Source organism: Gracilinanus agilis, chromosome 2 (genome assembly GCF_016433145.1).
Source record: "Gracilinanus agilis isolate LMUSP501 chromosome 2, AgileGrace, whole genome shotgun sequence".
Taxonomy (NCBI): Eukaryota; Metazoa; Chordata; class Mammalia; order Didelphimorphia; family Didelphidae; genus Gracilinanus; species Gracilinanus agilis.
In genome coordinates, this window is record NC_058131.1 from 440,605,742 (window position 1) to 440,631,386 (window position 25,645).

Here is a 25,645-nt window from a genome sequence, read left to right on the forward strand (position 1 = left end):
TCTAGATGTGGATAGCTTTCTTTCTTATAAGTACCTCTGGATTGTCCTGGGTCATTGCATTGCTGCTAGCAGAAAAGTCTATTATATTCAATTGTGCCATAAAGTATCAGTCTCTTGTGTACAGTGTTCTCCTGCTTCTGCTCCTTTTTTCTGCATCAATTCCTGGAGATCTTTCTAGTTCATATGGAATCCAGTTCATTATTCCTTTCAGCATAATAATACTCCATCACCATCAGATACCACAATTTGTTCAACCATTCCCCAATCAATGGACACCCCCTTCATTTTCCAATTTTTTGCCACCACATTGAGTGTGGCTATAAATATTTTTGTACAAGTTGTTTTCCTTATTATCTCTTTGGAGTACAAGTCAACAGTGGGACAAAGGGTAGGCATTCTTTTAAAGTCCTTTGGGCATAGTTCCAAATTGCTCTCTAGAATGGTTGGAACAATTCTCAACTCTACCAGCAATGAATTAGTGTCCCAATTTTACTATATCCCCTCTAACATTTATCACTTTCCTTTGATGCCATATTGGCAAGTCTGCTAACTGTAAAGTGGTACCTCAGAGTTGTTTTAATTTGCATTTCTCTAATTAGGAGGAATTTAGAACATCTTTTCATGTGTTTATTAATAGTTTTGATTTCAGAATGTGAAAACTACCTATTCATGTCCCTTGACCATTTGTTGATTGGGGAATGACTTGATTTTTTTTGTAAATTTGATTTAGTTCCTTACATACTTGGGGAAAATAAACCTTTGTCAGAGAGTTTTGTTATAAAAATGTTCTCCCAGTTTGTTGCTTTCCTCCTAATTTTGGTTGCATTGGTTTTGTTTAAACAAAACCTTTTTAATTTGATGTAACCAAAGTCATTCATTTTATATTTTGTAATTTTCTCTATTTTTTGCTTGGTCTTAAATTCCTTAATTTCCCACAGATCTGACAGGTATACTATTCTATGTTCACATAATTTATTTATGATTTCACTCTTCATATTTGTCATTTATCAATTTTGAAGTGATCTTGATATAGGGTGTAAGATGTTGATCTAAACATAATTTTTCACATACCATTTTCCAATTTTTCCCAGCAGTTTTTCTCAAATAGTTCTTATCCCAAAAGCTGGGATCTTTGGGTTTATTGAACAAAAGAGAGGTCATTTAGCCCTAGTCTATTCCATTGATCCACCCTTCTGTCTCTTAGTCAGTATCATATTGTTTTGATGACCACTGCTTTGATGACCACTCTAAAACTGCTAGACCCCATCCATCACTTTTTTTCATTATTTCCTTTGATATTCTTCTTCTCTTGTTCTTCCAGATGAATTTTGATATAATTTTTTTCTAATTCTATAAAAAAAGTTTTTTGGTAATTTGATAGGCATGGCACTGAATAATTAGATTAATTTGAGTAAGATTGTCATTTTTATTATGTTAGCTCATCATACCCATGAGTAATTAATGTTTTTCCTATTGCTTAGATTTAGTTTTAATTGTGTGAAAAGTGTTTTGTAGTTGTGTTTATATAATTCCTGCATTTGTCATGGTAGATAAATTACTAAATATTTTATATTGTCTAGAGTGATTTTAAATGGAGTTTCTCCTAATTCCTACTGCTGAATTTTGTTGGAAATATATAGAAGTGCTGATGGTTTATATGGGTTTATCTTTGTAGTACAGAGAGAGGGGGTCATGACAGTTTTTTCAAGCTTTGGCTGAGTTCTGAAATCAGTTAGGAGTCTAGAATATTGAGGGAGAGAAGGCAGTTGGTTTGGGAATCTCATGGAGAGAGGGTCAGACCAACTGAGCTGCTTCCTTGCCTATCTGAAGAATTGAAATTTAGCCTAGCATTGGAATATTTATTTAAGAATTGTTAGTTTAGATAAACCCTTTGTATTTCCATTCTCTACCTAATTTCCTACCTTCCTTCCCTTACCTTAAATGTCTGTGGAGTGAATCAGGAGAGTAAATTAGAGAGTAGTTCAAATCTGTGAGGGGTTTAACTATAATTTGGCAGTATTTTATCTAAAGAAATTGGTTAGTCATCATTTTATTCCCTTTAGACATCAAGAGCACCTTGAGAGCTGAGCTAAGGCAGGACCTTGCTCAGACTCCATTTCTGCCTCCTTTCCCCCACCTGAGGTTTCTTTAAAACTGTTAGGGCTTCCTCAATCCACTTTCCTGACAAATCATCCTTAAAGACAATAAACCCTTTTGTGTTTCAACAGATCTGTTAGTTAATTTATCAGTTAATTAGTAAGAGAGGGAAAAGAGGGAAAGAACCAACATACTCTGGGCTTGAAGGGAAGCCGGGGTATCCATCTTGAAGGAAGGTGTAACTTCAAAACAAGTCCCTTCCTGCAAAATTAACTAAAGCCTGTAGTTAATTTCAGTTCAGTCTATTTCCCTCAGTTTGTCTTTAAGCCTAAATCCTAGTCTATAAGCCCTGCTGTCTTTGCCTGTTTATATTAATTTCTCCTCTCCCTGAAGATCTTTGTTCCCTTCAGTGCTATACTCCCTGACTTCAGCCCATATTATATCCTGAATCTCCTTATTCCAGCCTACCTGTAACCCATATTACTTACCTAGCAAGTCCCTGACAACCTCCTTTCAAAATCCCCTTTTACCACACACCTTTCCTCAAATTATTCCCATTATATCTTGTATCCTGCAACTTTTCTATAGTTTTCAATTATTTCCATTAGTCATTTAGTTGATTTTCTAGGATTTTTAAAGCATATCATCTGCAAAGAGTGATAGTTTAGTTTCTTCATCGCCTACTTTATTCCCTTCAATTTCTTTTTCTTCTCTAATTGCTACTGCTAGCATTTCTAGTACAATACTGAATAATAGAGGTAATCACGAGCATCCTTGCTTCACTCCTGATCTCATTGAGAAAGCTTCTAACTTGTCCCCATTGCAGATGATACTTGCTGATGGTTTTAAATATATGCTGTTTTATTATTTTGAGGAATAATCCTTGTGATAACTTGCTATATTCTTGCTAGTATTATATTTAAGATTTTTTCATCTATGTTCAGTAAGGATATTGGTTTGTAGTTTTCTTTTTGTGTTTTTGTTTTGTCTGACTTTGGAATTAATACCATATTTGTGTCATAGAAAGATATTGGCAAGACTCCTTTGCCTATTTTGTCAAATAATTTGTATAGTATTGTGGTTAGTTATTCTTTAAATGTTTGATAGAATTCACTTGTGAATCCATCTGGCCCTGGGGATTTTTCTTAGGAAGTTCCTTGATGGGTTGTTCCATTTCTTTTTCTGAGATGGGATTTTTTAAGTATTCTATTTCTTCTTTTGTTAATCTAGGCAATTTATATGTTTGTAAATGTTCACCCATTTCACCTAGATTGTCTTATTTATTGCCATATAATTGGGCAAAATATTTCTTAATAATTACCTTAATTTCCTTTTCATTACATGTGAGATCACCCTTTTCATCTTTGATACTTTTAATTTGGTTCTCTTCTTTCTTTTTTATTAGATTAACCAGTACTTTATCTATTTTATTTGTTTTTTCAAAGTACTAGCTCTTAGACTTATTAATTAATTCAATAGTTCTTTTACTTTCAATTTAACTAATTTCTCCTTTAATTTTTAAGATTTCCAATTTAGTTTTTATCAGGGGATTTTTAATTTTTTTTCTAATTTTTTAAGCTGCAAGCCCAATTCTTTGATCTCCCCCTTCTCGATTTTGTTGCTATAGGCACTCGGAGATATAAATTTTCCCCTGACTACTGCTTTGGCTACATCATATAGGTTTTGATATGATGTCCCCTTATTGTCATTCTCTTTAACAAAGTCAGTAATTGTTTATATGATTTTTTGACCCATCAGTTTTGAAGAATTATTTAGTTTCCAATTATTTTTTAATTTGCCTTTCCATGGACCTTTGTTAAATATAATTTTTATCACACTATGATCTGAAATAGTTGTATTTATTATTTCTGCTTTTCTGCATTTGTTTGCAGTATTTCTGTGTCCTAGCACATGGTCAATCTTTGTAGAATAATGCAGTATGTAATTACACACTAATGATATAAATAATACACTGAAATGTATTAAATTACACACTAAGTGCTAAATGGTGTGACAAAGACTTATTGCTGCAAGAATACATTTGTGGGACCAATTAAAAAAAACCACAAGGCCTGTGTAAAAATCAATAATATCTCCAGGCAACATATGACAAATGTCAAATATGTGGCGAAAATAGTAAATGGTCCAAGAACGCACCTGAGACAGGGTTCATTGAGTGATGGAGTATCTAGGGAAGTGGAATGGGGGTCAGGACTTGTCAGAGGGAAGCTTCTAAATAAGTTTAGAGAGCTGAGAGATTACTTCAGGCAGTCTGCAAGCCATCAAGAAAGACAGGTTGCTTTACTTCAGGTGTGTCAAACTCAAAGAGAAATGAGGGCCACTAATCCTTACAAATGGATTCCTATGGCTCATTTATAGACTTAGTTTTAAAATGTATTATTATCTATTTTTATTGTCTTTTCATTAATCTTGTTGAATATTTTCCAATTATGTTTTAATCTGGTTCAGGAACACTAGGAGTGTGGTAGGCTATGAGTTTGTCACTTCTGCTCTACTAGACATTGTTGTAGTGTCATTTCAGTAATGTTTGACTCTTCATGAGCCCTTTTTGGGGTTTTCTGGGCAAAGATCTTGGAGTGATTTGCCATTTTCTTCTCCAGTTCAATTTTTTTATAGATGAGGAAAGTGAGACAAACAAGTTCAAGAGGTTTGCCCAGGGTCACATAACTCATAATTGTCTGAAGCCAGATTTGATTTCAGCCTCATGAATTTTTTATTTGAACTTATCCTCATGAATCTTCCTGATTCCAAAAGTAGCTACTTTACTCAACTACATAGGGCACTAGATTTGGAGATAAGAGGGCTTGGCTTTAAATGAGGTCTGAGATATTCACCAGCTGGGTAATCCTGGGCAAATTAATTGCCCTCTCTGTGTTTTTCTCTTTACTTGTTAAATGAGGGAGCTGGATTCAAAGGCTTCTAAAGTGCTTCCCCATCTAAGTCTATGGTTCTATAAACAAAGGCCTTAAGGCAGGAAAGGTCATAGATTTTAGAGCTACTAGAAACTTTAAAGGGCTTTTATTCCAATTGCTCCATTTTATAAATAAGTAACTGAGGTCCAGAAAAGTGTAAATTAATTTCTGGGATCCAGGATATGTCTTCCTGACTACATACATGCATTATAACATACATGCATATGGTCAGTGATAAGAAAGGAATATTCTGATCTGGTTGGAAAGCAGTCTCTGGGTATAGGAATAGTGAAATAAAAAAAACTAAAAGAAAAATGAGACAATGTATCAAAATGAATGGTGTTCTGAGGATGAAGTAAAGAAGATTTGAGCTCAGATCCTACCTCTGAAATACCAGGGATCCATCTTTAGTGTTCTGATTGCTTTGGTGATATCTGGAGAGAGTATAACCAAGACGGCACTGAGTTTTTTCTTATTTTCACAACTGCAGAAGTAATTTATAATTCAAAATCCCTAGTAGTAACAAATATAACCTGTGGCCTAGTAGGGATAATTCTTTATACTTAAGGAGATTGAGTTTGACCTTGGGAACAGCTCTCTTATTTTGCTTTATCTTGATCAGTCTCCGAGTTTCTTCTAGTAACCTTAGTTCAAATATAGTTCATGTCTAGGTCACCACGAATGTTCCCATTATCCAGTAAGTATAACAAAGTATTGATATTGGGAGCAGACTAGCATTGATTTCACTCCACAGAAAGTATAAAACACACATAAATGATGTGTGTATATTACATATATGTGTATATCCCTCTTATAGTACTTTATTTTTTTTCCCTTAAACTATTACCTTACATCTTTGTATCAGTTCTAAGACATAAGAGCAGCAAAGGCTAGGCAATACAGATGAAGTTACTTGCCCAGGGTCAGACAGCTAGGAAGTGTCTGAGGACAGATTGAAGCCTCCTGACTCTAGGCTTGGTGCTCTATCCACTGGACTACCTAGCTGACCCTGTAGTAACTTTTTTGAGATTTTCCCTATCTGGTGAATTCCAACTCCCACCTCACCACCTCAGACTCATGGAAACATACTTTAGTTTGGATTCCCCTTAAAAGGAAAATGAACTTGGAGTTGCTTAGAGAAACAATTCCCTAACATCACAGGGAATTCTAGTTTCACCCTAGGTAGATAATGATGTCTCCATCTTTCTGATACTACCCTGTCTAAACAATCCATACTAGTAACTGGTAGCAAAGTCTATTTCCCATATTGCAACTTAGTCTCTTGTTGCCCTTCTAATTCCAAGGACTGTATAAATGATCCTCATTCCCCCACCAAGGCTGGCATTGCCTAAGAGCTTTTCCTTCTCTCATTAGAATGTTAATTCCCAGAACTCTGATCACTGGCATTGCAGATGAGGCAAGTGCTTCTCTAGAGGGCTGCCTTATGGGGTCTCCTTTTCTCCCAGAGGTTGGTATTGCATTATGAAACAGTGCAGAAAACACTGGACTTTTAAGCCAGAAAACCTTGGTTCACATTCCTGTTCTGCCACTTAAAAAAGTCTAAGTCAGTCACTTGGTCCTCAATTTTCTCACTCACAAAAGGAAGGTGATGGACTAATGAATAGTTCCCTTCCAGTTTAAGATCTATGATCTTTCATAGAATAGTGAGACTTATAATCAATTTGCAATTAGGTTACTCAAAAGGTAACCCTGAGGAGAGCCCAGCTTAGATTCAGTGTCTCTAGGGCTACTTGTCAGGAAGCATATGCAATTGTTATATACCTCCACCTCTGCTTCCAGAGGACAAGGTCTAGGGATGGATTCATGCAGAGTCTAGGGATTCCAATCTCAGACACTGCTGTTGCCATGTCTTAAGACAGAGAGGGCATGGCTCAGGTGGGGTCCCTGGGAAATTTGGTTTCTGGGTGGCTACTCAAAGCCACAGGTACCCCATTTCTCCTAACCAGAGACCAAACTTTACTCTCAGGTCTGTGATTTCTGATTGATCAGATCTCTCTTTAGATTTGGATCTCTAAAAAAATAAAATGGCTGGGGGTGGAGGGGTAAGGTGGGAATGGAGATTGATTCTGCCATGAAATAGCTTTTCATTGGCCTAGGATAAAGGAATTGCCCTGACCTACAACAACCCAAGTCAGTCAACTAATTTACCCTCAACTCATTAGATTTAAGAAGATATCCTCACTCTCAAGGAAGTGTCCCTTGGCAATCCACTCAATGGCACTGTCAATGAATCTGCCAATATCCTCCATAGGGAATATAACCAAAGCCCTGACAATGTAAGTTCATCAACTCGAACAGGAAACTACACCAACACACTGAAAAATGGTCTCAAAGCCTATAATAGTTCTGAGAAACATAGTATATGAAGTTCTGGACTTAGTCATGAAAGATCCCAAGTTCATGTCTTATGCCTACTAGCTGTGGGCAAATCATTTAAACTACCTCAGGCCCAATTTCCTCATTGGTAAAATGAAGATAATAATCCATGCAGTACATGCCTCATAGGCTTTTTATGAAGCTCAGATTAATTAGTGGATGTAAAATACTTCTCAAACCTTAAATCTACATGTAAATGAATGAAAATATATTTATTAAGCATTTACTATGTGCTGAAACTTTTCAGATACTAATAGAAAAATCAGGTAGTCCCTGCTTTTCAGGAAATCACATTATAATTAGGAAAGATAATACCTATAAGGTCCTGTGGTTCTTGAGGTTCAGTGGTCCAGTGGTCCTCTATAATCTCTATAACATCATAATTTCTATAGTATCACTGTAGTGATTATAGTTCATAACTTCCTGCTCATTGAGTAGTCATATCTTATCTTGTATGAGATCTGCATGGAAGTTGCCCTTATGAAGGATGGAATGTATCTATGCATTGAAGTGGAGAGGGCATACCAGACTCCTTCTTAGGATGTAGAGATGAAGAAGAGATAGTCTTCTCTGGAAAACCCAAAATAGAAAGGAAAAGGGATGGTCAGGAAAGTTGGGCAGAAGGGGACCTCTGATTGGAAGCTGATGGTGGCAGGAAAGTTTCCCCATAACCTGTTCCTCTCAGCTCCCCAGTGGTATATTAATCCATGTATTCATACATGGTATTATTATAATAGTGTAATGAGACTTCAAAGGAATATAAAGCATTGGCTTTATCAAAATAATATTTCACAAAAAAAGTAGCACCCCACTAAGAAGTAAGAAATTATTGTCCTGTAACAAATTGCCATTATCCCTGGATTAAATGTAGGATAATTTGGCTGAAATGAAGAAGGTAAACTGAGAACAAATTTGGATGGTCAGCAAGGTCAGATTATAAAAGGCCTTGAACAACAGGCAGAGGAGCATCAATCTTATCTTTATAGACAGAGGGATTTGGGAGAAAGGATTACTAGCTCTTGAACAGGAAAGATTTATTTATTACATCTGCTTTTGTATGAGTTTCTTAGAAGCTAGTACACACAGCTTTTGGATATCTTCCACCCTCTTTCGAGAAAGTTTTCTTGTGCCCTCTTCCAATATGAATCCTAGGTATTTTACTCTTTGTAATACCCATTACAGCTTGGACTTTTATACTTTATGGCCTCTTTTGCATAACTCTTACAAAAGAATTACAGAGTCTCTCTGACAAACTTTTGTATGTGGGCTTGCGAAAAGAATGTCATCTACATTGATGTCTTTGAATTTTATGCTCTCTAGATCTCTTTTCAATATTTGACAGAATATTGATCCACTGTCACAGAAACCTTGGGGCAAATGAGAGACCATATGACTTGATGGAATTTCCACATGAATGCAAAGATATTTTGACTTTCTTTGGCTAAAGGTATTGGATAATAAGTACTACAGAGATCAATAATGCTGAAATATCTTATACTTGGAATCTCAGATATTGTTTCATTGGGACTTGGTATGACAGCATGTCTTTTTTTCACAAAGTTGTTTACTGCTCTCAGGTCTTGTATCAGTCTCCATTGAACTTTGCCATGTGCATCCAGTTTGTTCTTCTTTATGGCCATTATTGGAGTACTAAAATCTGAAATAGTTGGAACTAAGATTTTCTGCTCTAAGAGACTCTCTATAATTGGAGTCATGCCCTCTACTGCTTCTTTGCTAAGCGTGTACTGAGGTATTCTTGGTGGTATCTGTTCTTTGATTTCTATATGTACAGTACATATGTACTTTAGAATGCCCACGTCACTGGGGTGTTTTGCCCATACCTCTTGTGGTACTGTGTTTGGGATTTCATAGATGTACCTTACTCTCTGCTCTTGGTCATTATCTGCTATCTGCCCTAAGATCAACATTGGACAGTGTTTGAGTGATTGCTTAGGCAAATGCAGATAGATGTCCCCAGGCTGGTCACACTGAATGGTTGCCCCAATTTTGCACAAAAAAAATATCACCCCAAAAGGTTCAAGGGACATCCTGGGATCAACAGAAATAAGGAGTCTGAGGTTTGCCATCTTTGTTCTTAGTTTTGGTACCCTCTGGATTTGCCCTGTTGCACCTCTTATTTGGATAGACCCAATAATTTTGCTATCCTTTGGAGATGTTTTAAGGACACTTCTTGTTGCACCAGTATCTGTTAATGCAGGGTAAATCTCATTTTCCCACTCTGATCATCACATGGGGTTCTTTGTTTTGGGTATTTTGTGTGACCTGTACCATTGGTGTTGTTATTTCTGTAATTTCCTGTCCTTCTCTTGTGGTATATTAATCCCAGTTTGTTTCCCAACAAGAATCTTCTTCCCCTGTGCATTCAGCATGACTTAATATTACTTTCCTTTGAATTTTATTATTTGTTGTTGATTGCATTTCTGTCTGACTGCTATAGTGAGTAATGGTGTTGATTGGTACATATGTTTTCTGCAATGTGTTATCCTGATTGGTTATGTTGCCTATTGTTTTGCTTTGCTGATGTTACTGATTTTGAGTAAGGAAAAGACTGTTCAACTTCCTTGATCATTTCTTTTTTTGTGTGATTTGCCCAGATTTGAATCAAGGGAAGTTTGCATGTGATTAAATGTTTTATTGCACTCCTCTGCTGTCACTTTGTATTTTACATTGGCAAGATTGAATGTAGATAGGGATATTGATGGATACATTTTGTTCGTTGCATTAGTAGACAACAAAGGTTCTGTGTTTTTGTTTCCCTGTATTTTGTTACATCTGCTTTTATATGAGTTTTGTTTCTCTTTTCCCCTCCATTCTCTCTTACTTCTGCATAAATTTGCTTGGATGTTTGCTTTTGATTTTCCTTTAATCTATTAGATCTTTCTATAGGCTTTTGTGTGTGCTTGCAAGCTTGAAGTATTGGTATACTTGGAATTGAGCTTACCCTAGGAGATGCATTAGGAATAAACTCTTTACTTCTTGGGTTTAGCTTTGAAGTTTTTGTTATTTCCCAGGAACTCATTTCCATTATCACTTTTCCCTGTACCAAATCCTTGGTGGGATTTGCTTGCTTGCCTGTCTAAAGATCTTACTTCTAGTAAGATCCTTTCCAGCACCAAGTAAAGACTTGATCTACTTTGTTTGTTTCTTTAGCAGTTTGTGTTTTAAGTTGTCCAGAACACCCCAAATGTCTTTGTTTCTATAAGTTTTGCTTTTGCTTTTATTGGTAATTGCTCTTGTGATATGTTTTCTGTCAGTGCGATTTGATTTTGCATGTTTGTAGATTCTTTATCAGTGGGTTTTAAAGGTTTAAGGTTTGAATTTGCTTCTTCTTGTGCTTTGCATTGGTTAATGTCTTTGCTTTTGCTTTTTCCTATTAGGATAGCCCTTTTGCTTCCCATGCTTTTGTGAGTGCATTTATGTCTATTTGTGTTTTGCTTGAATCTTTATCTGTTATCTTTGTCCCATAAATTTCATTTTTTATGTCTTCCACATCTTTTCTTAACTGCATCTCCTCATCTATTATTTACTTTCATTCTCTGTTCTACCATCCCCATTATCTATTTTTTGTCCCAATCTTTCCCTTTTTGGCTTTCTGTTACATTTTTGTCTTTGTACTACTTTTCTATTGCTTTGAGTGCTACTACTAGTTTCTGGCTTCATGCATTGACTTGGGTTCCAGAAAAACAAGGCCTGGCTCCTTGCAAAATGTCCATTTTTTGCATTGTCTTAATATCAGGGTATTGTTTGAATTTCCCAAGCTCCCACAATCGTGATCACAACATTTGCTATTTTTCTTTGAGTAAGAGTTATTTTGGCTGTATTTTTAATTTGTGTAAGTATTTGAGTAAGTTCTTCTATTACTACTGTTATTATTGTTATTAAAGTTAATTTGTTTTTTATAACATTGTCGTACAAGGTGCCCCACTGTACCACACGAAAAACAATGTCTAATATCTGGGGCTTGTCTTGACTGATATTGGGTTCTATTATTATTCCTAGCCTGTAAGGTGGTTTAGTTCTTTATATCCTCAATTTCCTTTTGTTTAATTGTTGTTTTGCCCCTTTAAGCTGTTTCTTGAAATCAGCAATGGTGTCATCTTTGCTTCTCTCTGTTTGCTTTTCTTTGTCATTTGCACTATTTGAACCCGAGTAAACATATGAAGCTGTCCTTCTTAAATCTTCTAGGGACAAATCTTCCCACCCAGGACAGTGTAGATTAAAATAAATGTTGATGGGCAAACTGCTCCCCTTTATGAACTGCCTCCCAATATGCTGGAGATTTGGTTAAGTCCTTAAACCCGAGAAAAGACCCTCCAGCTTCCATGACCCTGTCTAAAAAGGTACTAGAGGTTTCTCCTACTTTTTGTCTTGTGGTCTCAAATTTTCCCCATGAGTCTGGGCATTTTGCATAATGGAGCATTGCTTCAGTGACATCCTCTTTGCACCTCTTTAAGAAAGGATAGTTCCCTGGATTAGATAATTTGATCTCTGGCCATGATGTTAGATTGTCATTGCTTCTTGTTTCTTGGACGAATTGTTTAGCTTGTGTAGGTGAAAAGTTCTCCTAAAAGAATTTCAACATCCCTGTATAATGGATCATAAAGTCTCAGGGCATGCTTGAATTCCTTGACACACTTATGAGGATTTTCATAGCAATCTGGCATGCAATTTTTTAGGATCTCTAAGATCCCACTAGAGAAAGGCTAATGGGTTTTTAAACAGACTATCCCAGTATCCCCCTATAGAATAGTTCAGTCTTGAAGAGGTAAAATGGGAACTGGTGCCTCTGCTCCTTTTACTGTGTTGTCAGATTTATATTTTGTCTTGGCACAGGGGCTGGCTTGCACCCACTGTGTCCACTAATTGCATTATAGTCGCTGGTTCTTGTGCTTTTCCCTCTTAAAGTGTTTCCCAATCTTTATTTCTATTATTTTTACCAATTCTTCTTTCAATATATTTAAAGTTACTTTCTCTTCAACCTTGTACCCCAAGATTTGCCCCATGAGCTTTTTTAAATACAATAAAATTGTAGAAATGATGCCAAGACAGCCATGGTTATAGGAATAAATGTACATACTCTTTCTAGTTCCAGTTTCAGCCATTGATACATGTCTACTAAGTGTATGAGTTAGAGCAGGTAGTGTGGAATGGTTTCAACCCAAAGCCCATAAAGCATGGACCAAAAGGAATAGATCTGCAAGGAACTACTAATCAGTATAAAAAGAGTACTTCCCATTGCCCATTCTATGCTTTTGAATTGCTGCCTGTGCCTTTAAATATGTCTAATGCAATGTTTTTCAAAAGAGGTTTTTCCCTCTAGAGTTATAGTAGTGAGCCCCACCCAAGATGGCTGCTGTCCATCTTTTAAACAGATTTTCCTATTAAAATTATTTTTTTCTTCAGTTTCTGATTCTTGGCTCACCACTCCTCCCTTGTAGGAAGGGGGGTGATTAGGACATTTGGGGTGTAGTTGTTTACCCGCTAGATAGATGTGAAAGGGTCTCTTTTCCCTCTTCACCACCCCACCCTAATGGGAAACAAAATGGGGTTCCCAGAGGAAAACGGGGGACTCCTGCTAATTGCATGTGGGTTTGAAGGTTGGAGGGATGTTATCTCCACAAGGGGAAATGAGAGTAACCCCATTAAGATGTTTGTGCCTGCTAGGATAAAGAGAAGCCTCCCCTTAGGTCTCAGCAGGAGATCAGATTAAAAATGGTGGTCAGCTTGCCGTTTTTCCTCAACCCGCCTTGTACTGTCTCCCACCAATTGAGTATACTCTGATTTGACTAAATAAAACTGAAAGGATTTATTACAGGACAACATAATCTAGGGAAATAAGGAGGAGGTACACAGGAAAGGGGGTGCAGGTAATTCCCTATGTCCCCTTCAGTCCTTGACTGTGTAGGGTAACCACAGAGTTACTTCTGTGTTCCCCAAGTCACAGCTTCACTGACCCAAATCCCAAACTAGTAATCCTATAGCTAAGAACTGTTATTAATTAGAGGGACTATTGAGGGGCAAAGCCCAAGGCAATTTGAGTGTCCCAGGGGTGAGCTCCCCACAGAAGTCCCCACATCTCTAGCCAACACTGAAGAATCTGTTATTGTAATTAAAGTGTGTACAGGAACTAATATAGATCATGGGAAATAATCATTCTTCACTAAAAGTCTGAGGAAACTCTTCAAAATTCACTTTAAGGGTCACCCAGCCCCAAACAACCTTCTTTCACCAGGACTGAAAACCCCCAGAGCTTGAATCAGTTGGCTCTCCTTCCCAGAAGTCTTTGTTTCAGCCCGCGGGATCTTCTTTCCTCTGTGTTCCATCTCTCAAGGTTCCAAAAAATGCCTGGCTTAGCCTTGCTTCTTACAAAGGGGATTTGGGAGAAAGGATTACTAGCTCTTGAATAGGAAAGATTTATGAGTGGGGACATCAATGTCTCAGTTGTTTCTACCCTAATTCAATTCTTTATAAAGGAACTGCCTATTTTACTTCTCCTGGATGAGTGCCCCAGGCACCTTGCAGGTTACATCTATTCATCTATCCTTAAGTTTTATTGGTGCCTCATGTAGCTCTTTAATTATTATAACTAAAATTTCTTGGGAAAGAGCAGCTTTGGGGAATTTGGCAACATGTGTAAAGCCTGCTGAAAATGAGCCATCCTGAGGCCAGAGAAGCATCCTGTTCTTAAGGATCTCTTACTGACCTGCCTGTTGTTGTGTTCTTAGAACCCAAATGTGACTATTAGGTTGGAACTCATTGTACCTCTGCTATAAGAGAACAGTGAACCTTCTTACTATTTAGTTATAAATAGCATAAGGTCAATGGGGCCCTTATTCCAGGGTGCTACCATCTGGAATTTTGTTATCTTATAATTCTCTCCTTTGGTAATTTCATTCACTCTTCTGTCTTTAACCTCCACCACCTCCATGAATATGATTTCTGATTTATAGTTCCAGGCCCTAAAATCTCCAGACTTACATTTTCAGTGGTCTATAGAGCCTTTCCAGTATGATGCACTATAAATACTTCGATGTCAATTCATCTAAAACTGAGATTTCAACCTTTCCCTTTAAATCACTACTCCTTTCTAACAACACTATTTTTACCAGTTTCCCATTTCCAGTCTTCATAATTTTTGTAGTGAGCTTCAATTTTTTTTTGCTTCATCTCATCCCCATCATATAAGCACTACTGATTAAAGTGCTAACTACAAAAATTGGATTCCATTAGTGTATTCCAGAAACTTCAGTGGCCATCTATTGCTCCTCATATTTATATTTATAATCCCATTTCACAACAATCCTGTCAGATAGATACTGTTTTCAAAATTAGAAAAATGAGGCTTAGAGGTCCTTAGCTAGTAAATGTCTAAGGTAGGCTTTGAATTCATGCCTTCCTGACTCAAAAGTTCTTCACCCTTGAATGGATAGATGATGGATGGGCAATATCCTCTTCAGTCCAACAATCTTACCACTACTACTTACAACATACAACAACATATTGTCCCAGCTAGTTCAATAGATGTAAAATGATATAATATAAAGAGAATTGGAGCAAGAATTTGAAGATGTGGATTTGAGTTTTCATTTTGTCAGCTATTATATGACTTTGGACAAGTCATTTTATGTCTCTAGATCCGAGTTTTCTCTGTAAAAAAAAAAATTTAATATATAAAATAGAAGTAATAAAACTCCCTGATAGCTTAGTTGTGAAGAGTTTTCAAATCCCAAATTACCTTAGAAATATAAGCCATAATTGTCACAGGGAACTTTGTTACTGTGTAGAATAATGGAGCACTAGAAGATATTGTTATGATGCAGCTAGATGGCTTACTGGATAATTAGAATGCTGGGCCTGGAGTCAGAAAGACCTGAATTAAAATCCCGCCTCAGACATTTACTAGCTGTATGACCTTGGACAAGTCATTTACCTTCTATTTGCCTTAATCCACCAAAGAAGCAAATGGCAAACCATTCCAGTATCTTTGTCAAAAAAAAACCAAAAACAAACAAACAAAAAAAAAAAAACATGAACAGCATGGCCATGGTCAAGAAGAGTTGGGCAAGACTAAAGAACAACAATAAGATATTCTGTGTGACACAGTGGAAATCTTCTACTCACAAGACCTGAGTTCAAATTTTGCCTTTGCTGCTTACCTGTGTGACTTTCAACTGTGTGAACTGTGAAGATCTGACCTTCTTAGACTTAGGTTTCTTCATCTGTAAAATTAAGAGGTTGAACTATATGGTCTCTAGAACCTTCCAACTCTACATTTATGAGTCTGAGTGATTCACTTGAAAGTCATTCATATGGCAGCTAAGTGGCTCAGTGGATTGAGAGCCATATCTGAAGACAGGAAGTTCTGGGTTCAAATCTGAGTTCAAATACTTCCTAGCTGTGTGACCCTGGATAAGTCACTTAACCCTACTTGCCTAGCTCTTACCATTCTTCTGCCTCAGAATCAATTCTTAGTATTGATTCTAAGATGGAAGCTGAGTTTAAATAAAAAAGAAAATCATTCACTTGAAAATTTAGTGTTTACTTCCTATAATTTTACTCTATCCCTTCCTCCAAAAAAAGATCAATACATTTGTAAACAGATATTTTATAAAATAATTAAATTTTCTAGGATCTAAAAAATATTCCCACCTTTTAGAAAGTATTTTTTCTTGACAAATAATTTGGACTGAGGTCAAAATCTCAAGGTAACTCTAGTCATTATAAGAAATGGCTAGAATCTTATACAGTCATAAATGGAGGATGGACCCTCCTCATTCAAAGTAGACCCAAGGCTATTTGAGATTTTCAGTTCCTGAAAGAAGAGAACCAGAGAAACTAGCTGCTTCTTTAGTAGTTTTTCCTTCCCCTGAACTATAATTAATTAGACTCTTCCCTTCATATTCTATTCATTATATATAGATCACCAACTCATTTGGATTTTTTTAAGTTGACACTTCATCAATCTGATCCATGTTTCTTCAGGATCTCATGGGATTGCTTACTCTGTCAATCTACTTGGAAACTCAATGTCCCTAACCTAATCATAAGGAAAAACACAAGAACTGTACTAATCTGTTACTTAGCTAAATATCTTCTTGGCTTCCTTGGACCTTGGATTCTGCAACTTCCTAGATTTTTTCTTCTTCAAATAGCAAGGACCACAGTCCTATCTATAATGAAAGGGTTCTCAAGCTTTTGTATCATGAGTTCCTTTTGCAAATCACTTCTTAGAATAATAATATGCAATGACTAAAGTAATAAATTTAGGATTACAAAGAATTACAAATGTATTGTATTAAAATATAGTTCTCAGAAAATGTTAAACTTATTCATAGACTGTAAGTTAAGAACTTCTGCTCTAAAGTGAAGGAGAGTCAAGACATTTAAGTGGCTCAGTGGCTTGAGAGTCAGGTCTAGAGATTGGAGGTTCTGGGATCAAATTTAGCCTCAGACACTTCCTAGCTGTGTGACCCTAAGCAAGTTACCCAATCCCAATTGCATAGCCATTACTGCTCTTCTGCCTTAGAATCAATACTTACTATTGACTCTTAAATGGAAGGTAAGGGTTTTGTTGTGTGATTTTTTTTAGGGCAAAATTGGCCATCAAGACTTCCCCTTTCCTTATAAATGAAGAAACTTAGCCACTGAAAAAGGAAATTACTTTCCTAAGGCTATACATCTTACTTGCTACCAGGAAAAAAAAAACAACAACCAGAAAATGAGTGTGCTGAGAAAGGGGCTTACCTATAAGTAGATGAGTTTACTCATCTATAAAGAGAAGGTATTGGATTAGATGAGCTAAGAATGGTTTGAAAAGTCACAAAATCCCAGAGGTCATCTAATCCAATTTATGCCTAAATAAGCACTTCTAAAGCATACCTCACAAACAGTTGTCAATCTTTAGCTTGAGGTTTTGAAGCCTCAGTTACTTTCTTAGGCAATGCATTCTAACTTTGAACAGCTCCCATCACTGGAAACTATTTTCCTTTTTGGGGGGCTAGGGAGTGTTCTTACTTCATATTTAAATGCCATCAAACAAAAACTGCGTGAATAGATCTTGTCAGGCAGGTAGTAGAGATGATTCTTGTTTATGTGCACTTTGACTGGATAGCCTCTGGTCCCTTCTAGCTCTGAAGCTATGCTCCCTCCCACTTCTAATATTATATGATGCTGTCAATACTTAGGAAGCAGCCTAGTTAAATAGAAATGGCATTGGACCAGGAAATAGGAGACCTGGATTCTAAACTTTACCACTTACTGACTTTAAGATTTATAATATACCTTTCAAGACAAATGAATGGAATAGAAAAATAAAATACAAAACAGTTAATTATCAATCAATCAACTGTATGCTTCAAATTATAGCAGAAAGAGCCTGGAACAAAGAGCCAGAAGACCTGACTCTGACACTTACTAACTGACCATGTGACTTTGAGATTATTAATCCTCCTTCTGTCTCTCCAGCTACAAAATAAAGAGTATATAAATATAAATTTATAATATTTTTCCATGGTTACATGATTCATGATTTTTCCCATCCCTCTTACCTCCCCCCTCCCAAAGCAATTCCACTGGGTTTTACGTGCATCATTGTTCAAAGCCTATTTCCATGTTATTCATATTTGCAATAGAATGAGCTTTTAATATCAAAACCCTAATCATATTCTTATCAAACTATGTGATCAATCATATGATTTTCTTCTGCATTTCTGTTCCCACAGTTCTTTTGCTGTTAGTAGAGAAGTACATTACCTTAGTCTCTGTGCACAATGTTCTCCTGGTTCGGCTTCTTTTGGTCTGCATCAATTCCTGGAGGTCTTTCCAGTTCACATAGAAATCCTCTAGTTCATTATTCCTTTCAGCTCAATATAAGTGACTTCTAAGGTCTCTTCAGCTCAACAATTCTGTGATTCTGGGAAGATCTAAAACCTAGTGAGAATGATTGTACCTACACCCACATCTGTTGGAGCATTATACCAGACAGATTGTTAAACACAATTGTATTTAACCCTTCTATAGATCAGGGTTGAATTTTCTTTGCATAAAAAGCAAACTCTTTTCCATGTCCATAATGATCTCTGATGCAGCCAAATTCCTCATAAATAAATGTCATTAACTGCAAATAAAAACAAATGACATTGGGGCACCTGGGTAGCTCAGTGGATTGAGAACCAGGCCTAGAGACAGGAGGTCCTAGGTTCAAATCCGGCCTCAGACACTTTCCAGCTGTGTGACCCTGGGCAAGTCACTTGACCCCCATTGCCTACCCTTACCAATCTTCCACCTATAAGTCAATACACAGAAGTTAAGGGTTTAAAATTTAAAAAAAAATGACATTTATAATGTTTTAGCATTTGCATACATTATCTAATTTGACCTTCAAAACAAGACTATGGAGCAGGTATTAGAGCTTTTATGATCTCAATTTTACAGATGAGAAAACTGAGCCTTAAGGATGGTAAGTGACTTCTTCATGGTCACATAAATGCCAGAAGCAAAATTTCAAACTGGATCTTACTCTAAGTTCAGCATCCTAAGCTGCCTCAGGAGGAATGATATATGCCTCAGTGACACCTCTCCCTAATACTGAAGAAAAGAAAAGCTCAAAGCAAACAAATTTTAGGTGTTTGGCATAGAACTGTTACCTTCCTAATGTAGACTGGAAGTAGGAGAAAGAGTATAAAAGTATAAAAAAATTCCTCCGAGGCAAGAAACTATATCACTTTTGTATTTGGATTAATAATGCCTAGCTCATAGTAGAAAGGTTAGTTAGGCATTGGACCTTTAATTTTATTGTCATCAGGAGCTCTCCATGAGGAACTTCCTCTACTATTGCAGAGCAGTATTTCTTCGACACATAAATATCTGCCTAGAGCACTCAGAGATTCAGTAGCTACCCAGGTTCTTGCAGTTAATGTGTCAGAAGTGGCCTTGCTCAGGGTTTGCTGATTTGTGGAAAAGTGCACAAACATGCCATTTGCCAAAGTTCCAGAAACCTTGGGAAATACTTGAATTCACTTGACAGTCCATCCATTTGCTTAGCTTGTTTGATTCCCAGAATCTTCTGATGCCTTGTAGCCTGTATTAATTATATAGACACAGATTTGGAGGTGGTTCCAATAGACTTTAATGAAACTCATTAATTTTGAATGTCTGCTATGGACAAAGCCCTGAGAGCACTAAATGGGAACACTGCTCCTCTGGAAGCCTTTCAATGGTCAGACTGCAAATAGCCTTTCTGTATTGCATTTTAGTTGGTCATCCATGAAGACTGTATTTTTTTACAGAAGGCCCTCCACCTCTTTTTTACTATAGAAAAATCTGAAAATATTTCTGAAAATAGATGCCCAGGTGCTGAATGTTTGATGCAAAATGAAAATAGAAAAATCCAGCAGAATGATACTTGGGCATACACACACAAAAAAAAAGATCTTTAATTTCTTCAGTTTGAACCTGTGGATCCAGTGAACCTCCACTGGAATGGAGAATTTGGGGTAAGGAATCCTTTATCAATCCAGATCAACAATTGGCCTGCAATTTGTGACCATGAAGATTTTGTCTGGAGAACTAAGGAGCTGAATGAGTTTTGTAAGGGCTCCAGAGCCACTACTTGTCGGAAGCTAAGTTTGAACCCTGATCTCCCAGATTCTATTGTTATGCCCGGAGAAGTATCCCAATAAATGAGTCTTGAGCCAACAATGCAAGATGCAAAGGGACTTTATTGTCTAGCTCGAGCTAGGGTCCCTCACGAAAAGTTAGTGAGGGACCCTGAGCTGTGCCTGGGCTAGAGTTTTTATGGAGTAGTCCTCAGAATGGAACAGGGTAGAGGAATGTCCTTAGGTTAGGAAATCTTGTAGATAAGGGGAATGTCCTAAGGTAGATAAGGTGAATTCCTGAAGGGAAGAGATCCTGGGGAGAAGGGGAAGGTCTTCAAGATAGATAAGGTCAGTCCTGGGAGACTGGAGGTCTGCAAGGTTTGGGATTCCTGTGAATAATTCTATTTCACCATAATGTCATATAAGGGTTGGGCCCATAATGTCATACAGGGGTCAGGATTTTTAATTCTGACTCTTTCTAGGTTCCACATTCCCCACTTCTGGAGTTGGATCATAAAGAAATCATTCTTAAATGTCATTACAATCGGAAGGTATCAGAGAGATAGCTCAGTACTGTTGCCAAAGGACTATAAGCTATACAGTGTTGATACGATCTATGACAAAGGTCACTAGTCCATCATAGTGGAAGCAAAGGAATTTTCCTGCCTATAGTTTGCCTGAAAACCTTTTCATTATGGGAGTACAATGTTCTATGCTGTCTCCCGGGCACAATGTCCCACAATGTCCCATGCCGTCTCCCCTCTCCCCCCCTTCTGAACATCTAAGGGAAGAGAGCTGATGGTTTCAATCCTCTGTAGCTTCTTCAAGCTAATAAGGGGCGTAGAATCTCTCAGAGGGGGAGCAGGAGGAGGAGGAGCTGTGGGCACAAGGTCTTCAGGGGTGTCTCTGCAGCAAATGCCAGGATCCTGAAGGCTCGGAGAACAGGGACTGTTTCCCCAGACTGGCAGACTTGTCACAAGGGAGAGCATCCATTCCTAAGGCAGAAGGATAGAACCTAGGACTGGGGCAAAAAATAGGACACCAGATACAAAGAGAGAAAATTAGCACAATAGAAACTGATATTAAACACTAACATTTGGGTATCTTAGCCAACAGATTTTTATCCCCAGAAATCATCCTCTGACAGGAATTGAAGCTTTTAGGAAATTTGATCCCTAAGTTGTTTGCAGAGTTGGCATGTGATGTTTCTATTAAAGAATACCCTTTGCAAAGCCCACATTAATATGGCATCTATAACTACTTGAATAACAACACTTTATAGATAAATTTCTTTATCCCAGATTCCGGAGGAAATCCAGAAAGCCCTGGGTTATTTCCAGGGTCAATATCCAAACTTCAGTTGTGGTAAATTAAGGCTGCAAGCTACAAGTCATCTATCACTAAACTTTACCTACTTCTCAAAGTATGTTCCCTAACAATTTGATAATTTTCAATTATTAACCTAATAGGTTCTTTGGGGAGATGGAAACATTAATTTACAATTTGCATTAAGTGCTGATTATGGGAACTTTCTCCAAAAAGGGAAGGCAGAGGGGAAAAACATTTCCTCATGTCCCAAGGGACACATAGTGAGGGGCTCCATGTACAGGCCAAAGCTGTTACTGGCTCATGCCATATGTACAGGCCAAAGATGTCACTGGCTCATGCCATCCTTGTGTCACTCAAGGATTAGTAGCCTAGATGGTCAGAAAAGGTCCAGTCCAGGTTGAGCCCTAGAATTGCCTCTCTAACCATCACAGAACATTCTCTGTCTTTTGCAATATATCATCATTGGATCCCAGAAGCCTTCTCCTTCCTTAAAGACAAATCTTTCCCATTACAGCTCAGAGAAATTCTGCTAAGCAACAATCTTGAAACAATTTCCATACCCTCCTCAAACAAGCCTTTCACATCCCTACTGGGCTGATCAATCAGTTATTCTTACATATTTTGGCAATAATTAACATATCACACTCTAGTCACAAAACCTGAACTAAGGAACAGGAGTGCTGGATTGAGTAGCTCCACAGTAAATATAAATCAGGGTTGTTATCGTCTCCTGTACCTGGGCCATCTGAAAGACTAAGACAAGCCAGACAGGAATCTCTTCAGTGTAACTTTTCAAGAGAATTACAGAATCATTTGTGATTTTCCCAACACCATATACACTAATTTTAGAAATTATTCCTAGGTCAAGGATCCAATTATAAGAGTAGAACATCTATCTATTCTTTTTTCACCTTACTATCTGTTCTCTTTCATCTCTCCTCTCTCCTTCTTCCTCTCTTTTTCCCTCAAACCCTCTACTTAAAAGCAGAACACAACTTCCATTTACCCATAAGGAATCTGCATATTCAGGACATTCAAGTCTCTCTTTCTTCTGTATTCCAACACAACATACCTCTTCACTTTCTCTGACTCTCTGTAACCATCACAAAAATAAACATACCATTTGGTATCCCTTCAAATGCTAATCAATAACTCCCAAGAATTGAGACACTGCACCTTTAGCATAGTGCTCATCAATTATAAGATTCAGTTCATAGTACAAATTGGTAAACTGAGGTAACCACTGAGGAGTGAACAAAACCTATGGTAGTCAGGTTGACAATGAGTTTTTGCTTACATTCAAACAATACTTAAAATACATGTTTTAGCAACAATTTATGTAAAAATCATATTTAAAGGAATATCACAAAGCATGTATAGTATTACAGGGTCTATTTCCAAGATTTGAAACATTTTAAGCACTGTAAACCTTAAAGCAAGCCTTTTGACAAGCAGGCTGCTTATCTATTTTTAAAACCAGGAAGTCAAATATAATAATAAAGTTAGTCAACTTTAATACACTGAGATGAAAAACCATTTGTGATAGTTTTTTTAACCCCCCCCAAAAAAAAACCATTTATGATCAATTTAAACACTTAAACCTATTATATTTTTAAACTTCTTATGATGGGAGGATAGATAAGGATGGAAAACAGTCTTCTTGAGATTAACATGGGCTTTGTGCAGAGATGGCAGAGACCCGGCATCCCCAAACCCAGGCAGGCAGTGGACAGGGAAACTCCCTTCCCCTTGTAACAAAAGAGATACACCTTCAGCCACACCTTGATAGCCTAAGCCCCTAGGATCCCAGACAGATCCTCCACTCACCAAATGCTCGAGTGCAAGGAGTCCCGTCCACACTTTTGAAAAGGGGGCAACCCCTGACAGTTGCTTCACCCGTGCAGCCATGCCATGCCACGGAGGACAACCCCCCAGGGTTGCTCCACCCATGCTATCCTGCTGGCCACCAATCCCATCTTAACAATAAATCTTTCTCACTTCTAAGCTAAGGCTGGAGTCCTCTCATTCCAGAGAAGGGCCTCCCCTCCACCCCCAGCACAGGGGTTCACCATTTGCATCTTTATAACAACTATGCTGCTAAAAATTTAAAAAAAAAACCCTGTTTTACAAGATATCTATGACTTTTCTATCTTGCTTGAACATCTCCTTAAACCCTCTTACGTATACAATTAAAATATACTCATCTTTAAACTCTTTAAGATCTTACTTATGTACTGTTGCTATATCAGTTCCTAAGTATCAAAGTGGAACAATTAAAAGTATTTCTCTCTTTCCTTCCTGTTTGCTTGTGAGCAATTTACCCTAAGGCTGCCTGGCTTGATTTAGGTTTTTATGTCTTAAATCTTGTCTCTTATCTCTCTTTAACAAATGAGATCACCACAATTTAAAATTTTGCATGTATCAAAGCTTTCATAATAAATTATTCTCTATGAATTTTAGATTGAACTCCACAGCTTCTAAATAACTTCAAGTCCTTTAGTAATCTTTCAGTATGAAAAAACAACTGAATTGCAAAGCATTTACTCTTATTCCTTTCAAACCTCTGTTTAAAACAGGATAGAACCTCCAGTTTAGTTTCTTTTTACCTCAAAGCATTGCTACACTACTGATTTAATTTCATCGATATTACTCTGATATACCTTTTGTTGTATCTATTTTGCACCAGAATTTACACCTATTATTTCTTTACTCTTATTTCCTCCGGCTCCTCCTTCTTTACCATTATTACAAAAAGAAGAAAGGTGCTATATTTAATTGCATGTAATCCTTATATCAAACCCTATTAGATCCTGGGCTGGTCAAATTTCCCTTGTTAATTTCATACAGTTTGCACATCATATATCCTTAACCTATTCAGGTGGAAAACTTAATTCTCTTTATAGTCTAAATGCATACATATTTTGTATTCATTCATCATTATTTTCTAGCAATTTGAGTCTGAATATATGTTAATCTCTAGATCACAGATTCCTTCTTATACACTGTACACATTTAAAAAAAAAACCAAAAACCAAAAACCCTTACCTTCCCTTTGGGAGTCAGTACTGTATATTGGCTCTCAGGCAGAAGAGTGGTAAGGGTAGGCAATGGGGGTCAAGTGACTTGCCCAGGGTCACACAGCTGGGAAGTGTCTGAGGCCAGATTTGAACCTAGGACCTCCCAGTCTCTAGGCCTGGTTCTCAATCCACTGAGCTACCCAGCTGCCTCCCTGTACACATTTTTAAAAACAATTCATACAACTCTTAGTCAAAACAACACTTTTTAGAAATTCCATCTTTTGCAAAATACCCAATTCTTAGTACCTGTATTATTAAAACCCATGCATAGTTTACCATTTAAAAAAAACCAAAAACTTCTTGGGTGTATAAATATAAAAAATGATAAAGGCTGCTATAATAATATAAATTAATATTTTAATTAAAGCCATGCTGATAGATAAAGTTATTAGACCACGCGCTTGTAAGAATTCAAAACCGCCACCCTCGCCATTATTGTCTCCTGTCTCCTCCCTAATCTGCTGGCCAAGAGAGCACTCCCTCCTAACCCAGGAGATTATAAACTCTTCCCTGCGTGGAGACGTAGGTGTCCCCACGCCCAAAGAACCGGAACCGGAAACCCGTTGGACCACGGGAAATGTAGTTTGGCATCTCCCAAATTTCACTTTTACAGGTGTCATATGATTACTTGTTGCTAGTTCTGACAGCACATACATTAAAAGAACATCTCATTTGAAAAATCCCAAGTTTAAATTCTAGAATAAGTTCTCAATAATAACATTACAACTCTATCTGAATGACTTTTACATTTACAAAGTGTAAACCAAGGCTTAACAAACTTCTAACCATGATTTTTTGTGCTCAACAAAATTTGGTTAATATTTCACATTTGACTGACAAACAGTCACCACAATAAATAAAATTACATTGTACCATATCAAAAATCATTAGCAATTCAAAAATTAAAATCAAATCTTAAGTGAAAAATGCTTCTAATTGTGGAGTAAAACCTCCCTTTTCTGCTCTGAATTTTTCTCTTTTTCGCACCTTTGGGGGCCCATCCAAAGGAAGAAAGAGGAAAAAATTATTGAACAGATACTTGCTTTTGTCCTCTGCTGAGGATTTTTGACTGTGGGATCTTCAAACTCCCCCCTTTTCTTTCTTTCTTTTTTTTTAATGTCCAATTTAAGAATACATAGAGACAAGACTATAACAAAGACAACAGTAAACAGAAACATACAACTTTGTGACAAGC

General features: G+C 37.1%; 1 protein-coding gene across 1 annotated transcript in view; it reads left to right on the plus strand.

Moving 5' to 3' along the window:
- Nucleotides 1-25,645, plus strand: part of TRPC7 (transient receptor potential cation channel subfamily C member 7) — a 403,356-nt gene that overhangs the window by 272,225 nt on the left and 105,486 nt on the right. The window lies entirely within an intron of this gene.